Source organism: Octodon degus, unplaced genomic scaffold (genome assembly GCF_000260255.1).
Source record: "Octodon degus isolate 3935 unplaced genomic scaffold, OctDeg1.0 scaffold00358, whole genome shotgun sequence".
NCBI classification, from domain to species: Eukaryota; Metazoa; Chordata; class Mammalia; order Rodentia; family Octodontidae; genus Octodon; species Octodon degus.
Window position 1 is genome coordinate 118943 of NW_004524934.1, and position 12704 is coordinate 131646.

The 12704-nt window shown below is 37.7% G+C and overlaps 2 pseudogenes; one reads left to right on the plus strand and one right to left on the minus strand.

Annotated features, from left to right (window-relative positions):
- Window positions 1-6498: 6498 nt before the first annotated feature.
- Window positions 6499-7705, minus strand: LOC101592547 (annotated as a pseudogene).
- Window positions 7706-7719: 14 nt separating this feature from the next.
- LOC101592933 overlaps window positions 7720-12704 on the plus strand; it is a 39169-nt pseudogene continuing 34184 nt past the window's right edge.

The window sequence follows — 12704 nt, forward strand, 5'->3', positions numbered from 1 at the left end:
TTATTCATTGCTTCTTTTCTCCTTTCCTTAATCTTAGGTGTTTCTTTCCTTTTGTATCAGTTAGGATTTTATTAGAGGAACAGCTATAACATAAGGAACTGATATAACACAAGATGTATAAATCTATAAGAAATTATAAGATTGACTTATAATGGTAAGCCACAGAGTTGGATGAGGAAGTGTGAAGACAGGGTTTCTATATTTAGTATTAAGGTTTAAAGCTCATTGTAATGTTTTGTGTAAGTCTGTATTAGTTGGCTGATGGGTCTGTGACAGAAGGTTGAAGGATCTAAGCTGCAGGCTGAAGAGTCTGTGCTGGAAGCCAGGAGATGATGTCTAATTTAGCTGTGAATACTGAAGGTTTTTTTGAGGAAGTGGCACACTGAATCTCTTTGTAACCCCTTTATATATCTTTTTTTTGTGCTGAGTCACTCTGGGATGGGCCTCTCCATACCCTAGGTGAGTGGAACAATGAGGTGACCTAGCCAAGTTGACACAAAATATTAACCATTATACTTTTGAACAGTTTCTTTCCTTATCACAGTGTCTAGTGTACATTTCAGATTTTATTTACTCTTTCAGTTTCTTACACTAGGAAGACAATATGATATTCACACAGAGGCCTAATTTTTTACAGTTATGAATATGGTCCTGTGTTGCATCCATTTACCTATAAAAGCCTTGAGTTTATCATTTTTATAGCTGAATAATACTCCATTTTATAAAAATACCACATTTTAAAAAATCATTCCTCAGTTGGTGGGCATTTGGGTTGTTTCCAAGAGTTATCTTTGACAAATTGTGCTGCTCTAAACATAGGTGCACATAAATTATTGTGTGATGCTTTCAGTTCTTCTGGAAAAATATCCAGGAAGGAATATCTGTGTTGAAAGGAATCTCTAATCCTAGCTTTTTGAGGAATCTCCATACATATTTCTACAGTGAACGTACCAGTCAGTACACCCATCAACAGTGGAGGAGTGTTCATTTTCCCCAAAATCCCTTCAGCATCTTTTATTTGGCTAATTTTTTTTTGATGATAATCATTCCTTCTGGGGTGAAAGGGAATCTCAGTGTTGTTTTAATTTACATCTTGTGAGTGATCAATGACTTTCAACACTTTTTCATATTTTTATTGGCCACTTTTCATCTCAGGTGCCCATTTTTGGATTGGGTCTTTGAATTTTGGAGGACTGATGTTTTTAGTCTTTTATATGTTCTGCATAAAAGTCCTTTATCTGAGGGACCATTTGCTAAGTTTTTCCCAATTCATGGGTTTTCTTGTTACTCTGTTGGTGATTTATTTTGAAGTGCACAAACTTATCAAAAGACGAGATCCAAGTTGTTTTTTCTTTGAAGTATTACCTGTGCAATATAGTTTTGTTCATAATTTCTCTACCTACAGCTATGTCTTCAAAATTTCTACCTACTTTCTCTTTCTGCAGATTTAGTGTTTCTGTTTTAGTATTTAAATATTTGGTCTGTCTTGATTTTAGTGTTGTGTATGGTGATAGACATGGATCTAATTTTAGCCTTCAGAATATGGAAATCTAGTTTTTCCAGCAGTATTTGTTTTAAGGCTTTCTTTCTTCCAGTGAACATCTTTGGCTGCCTTGTCAAAGATAAGGTGGCTTAGTGTATTTTTACTTGTGTTTGCCTCTTTTAATCTGTTCCACTGATCCTCAGGTCTACTAGCAGCATGCTGATTTTATCAGAGTAGCTTTGTACTATAATTTCAGTTCCGGGATTTTGATGCCTCCTGCCTTGCCTAGGACTGCTTTTGGTAATCTATGTCTTTTATTGTTCCAGATGAATTTAAAACATGTTTTCTTCATATTTTGAGGTGAACTAATGATATTTTTTTTTATTTTTTATTTATTTGAGAGAGAGAGAGAGAGAGAGAGAGAGAGAGAGAGAGAGAGAGAGAATGTGGTGTGTGTGTGTGGCCAGCTCAGCCCACCAGGGGGCGGGGCTGGCTGGCATGTGGTGCTGGGGGACTGAACCGCGGTCCCTGATGCTTTGCCAAGCTTGTTCCAAGTAGGTGCCTTAGACCACTGAGCCATCTCTCCAGCCCCAAACTAATGATATTTTAATAAGGAATGTGTTGAACCTATATAACAATTTTGGGAGTATTGCCATTTTCACAATGCCAGTGCTTCCTATCCAGTAGCAAGGTATATCTTTCTATTTTCTGATATCTTCAACCTCTTTTAGAGTACTTTAGTTTTCACTATATATATTTGATATCCTTTATTATATTGATTCCTAAGTATTTCATTTTTCAGATGTTATTGTGGAATGTGTAGCTTTCATAATTTCTCTTTCAGTGTGTTTTTTGTTTGTGTACACAAATGCTACTGATCTTTAAGTGTTGAATTTGTATCCTGCTATACTCCTGAATTTGTTGTTAAATCTAGATTTTGGTGGAGTTTTTGGAGTCTTATATGTAGATTACTATATCATCTCAGAATAATGATAATTTCACTTTGTTTTTTCCTATCAGTATTCCTTTTATTTCTCTTGTCTAATTTCTCTGGCTAATGTTTTCAGGACTATATTCAATAGGAGTGGTATCATTGGACATCCTTGTCTCTAAAATTTTCAGAAGGTTTCAGTTTTGTCCATTTAGTCTGATATTTGCTATTGGCTTGATATATATATATATATATATATATATATATATTTATTTTTCAGATTAAGGTAAAGACTATACCATTTTTTGTAGGCTTTTTTCATTATGAATATGTGTTGGACTTTGTTAAATATTTTTCTTCATCTATTGAGATGATCATGTGGCTTTTGCCTTTGGCTGTGTTGATGTGGTATATTACATTTATTGATTTGTGTATATTGAACCATCCCTGCATTCCTGGGAAAATTCCTACTCCGTTGTGGTATATAAGCCTCTGGATGATTTGCTGCATTGTTTGCTATGATTTTATTGAAGATTTTTGCATTTATAGTCATTTAGGAGATTGGCCTACAGTTCTCTTTTTGGTTGAATCTTTCTCTGGTTTTGGTGCAGTGATAATACCTCTAAGAATGATTTTGGGAAAATTTCTTCCTTTCAAATTCATTGAATGTTTGAGAAGAATTGGCATTACATCTTTACATTTCTTGTAGAATTTAGCTGTGATTCTATTAGTACCTGGGTTTTTCTTTGTTGGTAAGTTTTTAAATATATTTTCAATTTTATTGACTGATATAAGGTTTCTGAGAATTTTTATATCTTCTTGATTCAGCTTTGGTAACTCATATGTATCCACAAATCTATTCATTTTTTCTGTGCTTTGCATCCTGTTAAAGTTTTTGCAGTAGGTATTAATGATCTTCTGAATTTCTATAGGACTTGTAGTGATTTCATCCTTTCTTTTCAATCTTTATCATTTATTATTTTTATTTGGATAACATATTTACATATGTACAAAATACCTACTGTCATAATCTTTTTTTAATAATTTGATTTACAAAAACAGGGAAGCAAAATAACTCAGGTCACTAGTACTATACAAAACCAAAACTGATTCATCCATTGTAAAGATCAATGTCTACAGTGTTACAGACCATTTATCTGCTGTGAAAGGACCTCCCGATCTACCCAGAGTGATGAATGCTGTGCTATGTCTAATTGCAAACTGACAAATGAATCAGTTTCTGTAACTACAACTACCAAATAAAATTCTAAAAAGAAGTGTGATGGGAGCATAAAGCCAGCGCATCATTCCACAATAGTGAAGCAATTTTTTTTTCTAACAAGGAGAGGAGCTATCTTAACTCTAAAACTATTAAACTTTCCAGAATATGGCAACTATTTACAGGAGTAGATAAAACAGCTTTTCTTTTCTTTTAAACACATGCAATAGTCTTTCAAAAATTCCAGTTTGGTTAAAAAAGTAAACAAAAATTACAATCCTGCATCTGGATTTTCATAAATCAAGTCCATGGCCTTTTTAATATAAAAAGTAATTGTTTTATAGTTTTAGTGTTCAAAGAACACTAGTAGTCTTATTTGAATCATACCTTGATGTAGTAAATCTAATTCTAATGCTGGCTCCTGTTTTGTGACATTGTAAAACAGGACTTACCACAAAGAATAAAAAGCCTTGATTTTCTAGGTTACGTTACTGTAACATATAAGATAGTATCAAATGTGTCTGTCAAGAACTTGAAAAGCCAATTAGGAAATTTTGTTGGGAAATAAATTGTGCATTTCTTAAAACTAGTTGCTGCATTTGTATCCATCAAAGTGCTTGACAAAAGCCATATCTAGATTTACTCTTGCAACCACAAAGACTGTCTTTCACTTACTTGACTTTGTTTTCCTGCATTTCTTTCTGTGAGGGAAAGCATTTTTTACAAGTTAGCAAGTTGGTAAGCAAACCCAAACTCCTTGCTCACTAAAAGGCAGTGTGCAGGATATCCTAACAAAGACTTTCCATGAGCTCAGTAAGAAATAGGCAGCCTAACCTATTTTGTATGGAAGAACAGATATCCTTGAAACTTATTTTTGACATGTAATTTAAAATTTGGTTTAAAATAAGCATTTCAAAAATCTGAAACAGAGGTAGAAATTGTTCCTTATTTTTCCTGACATGTTTTCTTGTGAGAAACACTCCTTTTTAGCCCATGGACTGCTCCCAGTTCTTAATGTTAAAAGCAATTCTCCCCATAGAACTACTAATACAATTACATTTGTTAAACAAAAACAAAACAAAAACAAAACAAAACAAAACAAAAACCACTGTTAGTGATGGCTATTGTTTTGGAAGTCGGAGTCAGCTGTGACCTATGCCTACTGCCAGAGCCCATTCCAACTGGAACCAAGATGAGTCAGGTGAAGTAATGACCTCACAACCAGGTGGGCACCCTGCATTTACAGAACACTTTTTATAGCACAAGGATAAACTATATAGCACTGGGGCTCCCTATTTTAAACACCAGAGAAAATTGCCAGAAAGTCATTTCTGAAGAAAAAAATGTAAACATTTCACCCTACAGTCCCTGCTGATTTCTCTCACTTAGGTTTGTGTATTGGTTTTTAACTTGAAAACTCTGTTCATTTCTCTGGCTATGTGAAGGCCAAAATTAAGTTTTCAGTAAATGCCATAGTATGGATGTAATGGTCTATGCCTTGTAGACACCTAGATAAGAGATGTATAGTGATGAGGTTACCAATATAAAAGGTACAGTGATGTGATTTTATTCCTATGTGTTTCATTGGCTTAAGATCTCTGAGACAGCCTCTCTTGAAAAGTCTCCTTTTGGAATTTTTCCTAGAACATTTTGTAGAAGGATGCTTTTCTTTTCATATTTCAGGTCCCTTTCCTTTTATATAATTCTTGCACCTGACAGTGGAAGATCTGTAAGAACATTTCCCCCTTAAAAAAAAACAAAAGGCATTTCAAGACTTTGTGACTGCTATGTGCCAATTCAAATAAAACCAGACACAGCCAAAATCTCTCTCTCTTAGTGGCATTATGGCATAAGACAGTGCTTGCTTAAAGAATAGGAAAATTTGGACAAGTTAATAGAATTAAAATTCTGTGTGTTCTGGCTTTCTATTTTTTAAATCATGGCCCTCCTTCCCCTTCAGCATGTAGTGTATTCTCCCCTACATCTCTGACATGATTTTTTAGGGAAAGGTATATACTGCAAAAAGATTATAATGTGGTGCAAACAGAACATCTGCTTCTATTCTCAAAGCATGTATTTAATGTATTCATCCTCTGCATCAGAAAATAAAACTGCAGTGTATGTTCAAAAAGTACAATCCATACAAAGCAAGGTTGAACAGTTCTGTACTTAGTGTAACCTTTCCAAGGTTCACCTTGATCAGTATAAACTTGGACTCTGCTCACCCATTGACTATAAGTAACTCTTTTGTCTTCAGATCTTTAGGTGGCAGCTCATGCTGGAGTAGATGTGCTCTTGCTTGCATAAAGACGGCTGTGCTATGCAGTTTTTTCTGTTTAATCTCAAAAGTTAACCTGATTCAAGAGAGTGGCTTTGCTAATAAATTGAAGCACACTCATTGTTACATTGAAAGGTAAGAAAACAATTCTGAGACAGCAAGTATAACGGCCAAGGGTCACTGTGTGATACCAAGAGTCAACTCACCCAGTCAGACATATGTACACCAACATGAACTGGAAATCTTACCCTAGTCTTGACCTTACCTCTTTTCTCCACAACCCCAGAAAAATAATGGAGAAAACAACCAAAAGTATTCGCCTTCCCTCCAATAACCAGAGGCAGTTCCCAGAGCTGCCTCTACAAGAGGGCTGAGTATTGTCTTTGATCTCAGGCTACTATGTGTTTTTTAAAAAAAAAAAACAATTCAGGGAAAGGAAAAATCATAATACTGACCAAAGAGCAGTGACCTCCCATTGTCACAGCATGCCTCTTCTGGGACTGGGCTTCTACGTGTCCGTCGCCTGTTTCCTGGGAGTAGTTTTGTCCTTCAGGGTCTATCCCTCCCTAGCTGTGGTGCGTAGCACCTCACAACGGGTTGGTTGCTGCCTTTTTCGACCTCTCTATCGTGCTGGGGTGGAACTTGGTGTGATACCGGACATACTTTGTGAGGTGGTCACTCCTTATGAAGTGCTTCTCACAGAGTGGACAGCAAAACTGCTTTTCCCCAGTGTGGGTCCGGTAGTGGCAGGTCGATTCATCTGAACGGAGGACTTTTTAAGGTTGTCCGGTCACGTTCAGGGAAAGGGCCATTGATTCGTCTGAACTCTGTAATGGGCTTTTATTTTATTTTTCATTTTTATTTTGGCGGAACTGAGGATTGAACTCAGGCCCTTGCGCTTGCCAGGCAAGTGCTTATTCTACTGGACCATCTCCCAGGTCCTTGTAATGGGCTTCGAGATGGGAGGATTTTCCATAGACTTACCCGCAGCCACTATGTAGGGGCACTTGTCCCTCTTTTCAGAGGTGTTTCCCCTACACAGCCACTCCAGGGTGGAGGAGGGAGAGCGGGCTGGGAGCGCTGCCAGGATCCCATCTCTCCTCTGGGCTGTGGGAAGGACTTGACCCAGATTCGGTGGTCACGTCGCTGTCGGCTTCCATACCCTCCAGACTGTCGCTGCATACCGAGGGGGTCTGGATGGGTCGGTACTTGTTCAGGTCCAACAAGCTCTTATCGATGGCGATGTGTGCAGTAATCCTTCCGGATGGCCCCCGGGTCACCGTGGTCCTAGGTCACCTCGAAATCAGGTAGTCGCAGTCGCTCAGCGTCGGGAGCGCTCCCAAGCTCCGCGAAATGGAAACCAGACACTTGCAGAGGTTGCGCTTGCCTGGCCCTGGCTTCCACCCAAGAAAGAGGCGCCGGGCGGTGGCCAAGGTGGCGGGGGCACTGGAGCTTCCGACTCGCTGGAGCGCGGAGGCGACCTCAGTCCCTCATCTTTACGTAACCAGCAGCGCCTCCGCACGCAGCATGCACAGCCCTGGGCTGCACTGTGCCGCCTCTCTCCCCTGCCACTGCCCAGCGCCTGGCTCAATCCCCCCAACGGACCGACGCACCTGCCCTTCGGAGCCGGCTGCCTTGGAAAGATGCCGCACGTGACGGTCGCAAGTTTATTCTACTGAACACACTCCGGAGGCGCGGCGAATGGAAACTGAAAGAGAGGAACACGCCCTCGGCCGCCTCTCGGTAAAGCCGAAGCCCCAGCGCGTTCACCCAGAGCCGCGAGGGCCGCGCCATGCGCTAGATCTAGGATGCACTTTTCCCCCAGTCGGTGTACAGCTTCTGGGAGCCTGGTCCAGACGGTCCGCACTCGCTGGGAATTCTTTGCTCAGTAACCATTTCGCAGAATCCCATCACGTCACAATCCCACCCCCCGCCCCAATTGGCCAGTTGGGAGAGCGATTCAACTATTTACTTTTCCCCCCACCAGTCAGAACGGCCTTGCCGTGGAGAGGTGCGCCTAGAACTGGAGGCCTGCGGCCAATCCGACTGTTCCTTCCGCTGCTTCCTGGTAGCCCTCCAGTCTGGAACTCAGACGTTTAAAAGGGTAACAACCGGGAGGCCTGAAAGGGGCGGCTGCTCCTCCTCTGGGGCCTCCGCTAGGTTTAATACTCGTCAGGGCTCCTGGCTTCTGGCTCGGTTCCTGCTTTCTGAGCTTCAGAGCACATCTTCCCTAGTGATTTATGATGGTTCCTGTGACAAAAGACAACTTCGGCTTGGGTTTTTCAGTCTGCAAACGGTTAAGTAGATTTCATCCTTTTTATGCCTTATTGCATTAATTGTAAGTTTTTCTTTCTTTTTTGATAAGGTTGGCTATGGATTTATCAATTTTATTTTATTTACAAAGAACCAACTCTGATTATTCTCTCTCTCTCTCTCTCTCTCTCTCTCTCTCTCTCTCTCTCTCTCTCTCTCTCTCTCTCTCTCTCTCTCTCTCTCTCTCTCTCTCTCTCTCTCTCTCTCTCTCTCTCCCTCCCTCCCTCCCTCCCTCCCGCCCGAGTTTGGCTTTATTCTGCAGTACAGAAATCATTTGGAGCCATTTTGAGACAGACACTGAAGTAGAGGCTCTATCAAATCAATAATGCATCGGAGCTTGGTCCATTGAAGAAACCGCACTTGGGATACAAAAGAGGGTTCTGTATTTTACTTGCTTTATAGATAGGTTTCTCTCTCTCTCTCTCTCTCTCTCTCTCTCTCTCTCTCTCTCTCTCTCTCTCTCAATTTTCCTAGGTTAAAACAACACATGGTGACTTTATCCAAACACTCTCTTAGTCTGGAGTTTGGTTAGAAGTATATGTCCACATGAACCAAACTTGTGGCTATACTGTGTGGGCCCTGCCCATAACTATTTGACATAACACAAAATATATATAGGGAAAATGTAAGGATGCTGTCCAAAAGTAGAGAATATTCAATTTAGAATCTCCTTAATGTCAAGATGACACAGCACACCCATAGTATGGATCCACCTCTTAAGCAGCTGAAGCACAAACTGCAAAGTCTACACTGATTAAAAGATACAAATAAATTTCTCCTATCTTTTTCCCCTTTTCTCCTCTTCGTTATTTAATCCTTAAGTTACATTTCTTTCCATTTAACTGTATCTGTTATACCGTTCAGGTTTTATTTCTTCTTTTGGGTTCTTAAACTAGAGAGATAGTGTATATGATATTTACACATGTGGGTCTGGTTTATTTCACTTATGAGTATAGTCTCAAGTTGCACCCACTCACCTATGAAGGCTTCAAGTTTATCTTTCTTTATAGTTGAGTAATACTCCATTGTTTAAAAATACATCCTTTTCATCCATTCCTCAAGTAATGGGCATTTTGGTTGTTTTCAAGATTTGGCTATGACAAATAGTGCTGTTATAAAGATGGGTGCACATATATCATTATGATATAATGTTTTTAGTTCTAGTGTAAGAACCCAAAAAGAAATGTAATTTAGGGATTAAACAATGAAAAGAAGAGAAAGAGAAAAGATAGGAAAAAAAGGTAGGGGGAAGAACATGCAAGTATACTACAGGATCGCTGAGGTTATTGTACTAAAAATTTCCATCAGTTTTTTGAAAATAGTAGTTAATGTGTACAGTTCTCACCTTGACTAAATCTGTATGCTGATATCTACAAATTAAGTAACTACATTGAGAGCAGTAATGTGTAATACAAAAACCATACTTGAAATACCTGTCATCTTGGTCTTCTAAATATTTATCATTTCTAATGTATCAATTATTAGTATAATTTGCTTAAAATAATATTTTTAGGAAAAGGTAATAAAAGAAAAAGACAACAAAAAATTTAAAATTTCTTGGACTGTCCTGCTTCAAGGTCGTATATGGTTAGATTTCTGGACTTATGTGTAAACATAAGAATTATATAATTTTTTATGCCTATTTTAAAAATATATTCTAATTTTTAATTGCTTTTTCATCATATTCTATAGGGACTTAAAGTTCAACATATCAATACTTGATGAAAAATACCTGTTCCATGTTATGCCTAAGATGTTTGATATTCAGACAGATAGTGAGGTTAAGCTTAACAGCGTAGGTTGTATGGTAATAACAATAAACGTCTCTTCTGGATGGTTAACAACCTAAGTTTGCAGACCAAAAATTAGAGAAAAGGGAGGGCTGCAAGGAAAGCCAACATTTTAGCTCTAGCCTTCCAAGGTCAATTAAGACTCAGGACATATGAGAACTTGTACTGTAAAGTCCTGTAACTCAGTAGTGTCCCAAATTTTCTGATCAAGGAGATTATAGGCCAAAGAGGAAAGTGATCAATAATGTAGAATGTGCCTAAGGAGAATCACATGGAGAGAAAATGTTCTCAGGCTTTCACAGAGAGCACATTGGTCGGGCAATGGCTGTGACTCATCCACATAGCTGACACTGACAAAGGATCTACAATCTGAGGTACAGGATCTCAGGGTAAATCCTGAGGGGATTCCATGACCTTATCAGACCCAAAAGCTACAACTCTTGTTGCCTAAGTTTTTCTTTATCTTGGTCTTAACCATTCAGCAGAAAAGTATAAAAATGAAGTATAAGAAGTAAAGCCATGGTGTTATGTTGAGTTGTAGGGTACTCAGATCAACAATTTCTGACATTGCCAGTGAAGTGGAAGACCCAATACTATTATGGACTACTGGACTCTCTAAGAATATTTTTCTGAGTTAACACACCTGTAATATTCAAATTGCGAACTAAACAAAAAAGAGGATACAGATGAATGTCCATTTTGTACCTGTGTATTCAAAATGGTTAGGATAGATATATAGTTACATTCTCTTAATGAATAGAGGGATTTGTTGTAATAAGTGTTTGTAAATAGGATATCATGTCTGCTTCTTGTACAGTAAATAACCACTAGGAAGAATGTGTGCAGTGTGTTAATTATTGAAACTGTCCTACCAATTTGATTTGAAACTGTCTCATTGCTATTTGTTTCTCAATAAAATTATGGAAAAAAATTTAACATTTCTTGAAAACATGTGGTAATATTCAATCATGTGTCTAATCTTAAATAACTATATCTGTTAATCTGAGCAACAAATTTGACAGTAAAAGTAGATAATATATCAATAATTACTAATCAGCTGTTCTTGTTTTGAAATTCTATAGCATATGTATTGTATGTTACCCTGTTTCTGTCTTTATTTTTTAATTGCTTTTGTTTTTACTCTTCAAAATAAAATAAAATCATAATTAAAAAGATACAAATACAGTATCACGCTGTCTGTATTGGTATCATGACCTTTCAAAAACTTTCTTCTCTAGAAAAAAGTCAACTTTGTTAAACTTAACAGAATGGTAGCCAGTCAATCTTAATAGCTATTCCATGAAAAGTTAATATATAACATTAGAGAGATGAAGTAGAATATTTACTGATTATCAATCTTTAATCTCCATTGTGATTAGAAAAGCAGGCCTTACATATTGATTTCATACAATATGTATTATTTGCCAAATTTAAATTTTTCCTAATTAGATATTAACATTTACTGCTGTTAGTCTTCCCCACAAATGTCGTTTTTCTTGCATTTCATTTCCTCAAAGTCCAACTCAGATCCTGTCATCCTTTTATGTCTTTAATGTCAACACAAGGTTGTCTCAAAATGAGTTGCAACATCACATGCACAGGAAATAAAGATCTGGCTGTCTGTTCCCAAATCTTTTGGTATAAGGAGGTCACCGACATTAACAAACTTCTGTTCAATTGGTTCCAACAACTCCAAAGCTGGTCTTATTTCTTTCTCTGGTTCCTTAGTTTCCACAGTTATACCAACAATGGTAATGTACTTTCCTTGTGCTACCACATTGTGTGTAGTGGAAATCATGCAAACACAGATATCTCATTTTCAATTGACTTGGTTCTGTGGAATAATTATCTGATTGTGCTGGGCACCAGCCTGACAGAATGTATCCTGTCAGGTAGTACCTACATGTTGGTACCTACATGTTGAATAAACCAATTGAAGAAATAATTGTGCAGAATGGAAAAGTGGTTGGTGTAAAATCTGAAGGGGAGATCACTCATCATAAATAGCTCATCTGTGACCCAAAATATGTAAAGGATTGGGTAGAAAAAAGTAGGCCAGGTGATTAGAGTTGTATACATGCTCAGGCACCTCATCAAGAATATCAATGTATTATTTTCTTAGTCTCCACTGAATTTATTTGTGCACTGATCTGTATAATTTCTTGCCTTCTTTGGGTTTTGGGCTTGGCTTGCTCTTTGTTTTTATAGAAGCTTAAGGTGCAACATAAGATTGTTTGTTTGTGCTCATTCTGTTGTCTTGATGTGAGAATTCACTGTTATAAATTTCCCTCCTAGGACTGCTATCATTGAGTATCACAGGTTTTGATATGTTGTATCTGTATTTTCCTTTGATTATAAATATTGTTTAACTGTTTCTTTAATTTCTTCTGTGACCCATTGATTGTTTGGGAGGATGCTATTTAATTTCCATGTGCTTATGGAGGTTTTGAATTTTTTGTCAATAATTTCCATTTTCATTTCAATATGGTCAGGTAACATGAGTGGGATAATTTCAATTCCCTTGCATTTACTTAAACATGCTCTTTGTGCCCATATATTTTGGAGAACATCCCATGTACAGATGAGAAGAATTTGTATTCTGATCCTGTTGGGTGAACACTCTGTAATGGTCTACTAAGTCCATTTCTTCATCAGTTTTGTTTATTTGTTTGCGGATTTTGTTTTTTTTT